The sequence below is a fragment of the Sciurus carolinensis genome, chromosome 4 (genome assembly GCF_902686445.1).
Source record: "Sciurus carolinensis chromosome 4, mSciCar1.2, whole genome shotgun sequence".
Lineage (NCBI taxonomy): Eukaryota > Metazoa > Chordata > Mammalia > Rodentia > Sciuridae > Sciurus > Sciurus carolinensis.
Window position 1 is genome coordinate 20,122,181 of NC_062216.1, and position 1,083 is coordinate 20,123,263.

Here is a 1,083-nt window from a genome sequence, read left to right on the forward strand (position 1 = left end):
TTTTGCCAGATTTTCTACAACTTCTATAAATTAAATTCTTCATCATTATTTAAAATACCTGACATGTAATATGTATACTGGTATTTCTATTGGCCTTTTCAGATATATATATATATATATATTCTAGGTCCCAGAAGGCTGAGCCCTAAGGATCTTAGGGACCAGTTCCCTGGTTTCTGATTGGGTTTGGGGAGTGGAAGAATACAAAAGGATGTCGGAATGCTGTTGGAAAGAGAGTGTGTATTGCCCTCTCCCTCTGTGCCAAACCATTTTGCAGTAGCTGCTTTTTTCTTCTGCTGGGTGTCCCTTTCCTGCTGCCATAACTCTCCCAAAATCTTAATAAACACTGCTTCTCCTTCCCCAGCAGGCTGAGGATGGTAATGTGTTCCATGATTATCATGAGCAGAATGCTTCACTGCTCCTTATCAAGTTTCCCCCAACTCTAAAACAATCCCTTCATTCAACTGTCTGCAATTACCCCTACAGAGGGTGTCATCTGTTTCCCGTAGGACTCTGACCAAAATATTAGGATAAACACAAATATGTAAACATAGAACTAGGTGGTCTATATGAAGTGCCTGTATATTAAAAGTGGTAAGCAATTTTCATCCATCCTTCACAATGTGAGATTCTTGTCCCCAAAATGCTGGCATTTTTTCATTATTCCATTTAACAGGGGGTTAGAATCACAAATACTTAAAGAAAAATGAGTTTTCTTATAAGAAAATAAAAATCAAGCTAGCTTCCAGTACATTGAAACATTATCAAATAAGTATTTTGTCACTTCATAAAATAGCTTATTTTTAAAAAATACTCAAAAATATTTATTTATAAATCATAAAAATGTACACATTTTCATGTGGCAGCCAGAATTAACCTACAATTAATTATCAGTTGTATCATTCTCTAGCTTCTCTAGGCTACTATATGCAAAAGCTGTATATTCAGAGACATTTCAGAATTTACAGTTCCTTTTATTTTATGGTCCTGTTATTTGTTTCTTAGCTTAGATTTTGATAGAATAAAACACATTGCCAGTGTTGGTGATCTGGAGCCTTTTTCAGACAGAGGCTTCTCTAATAC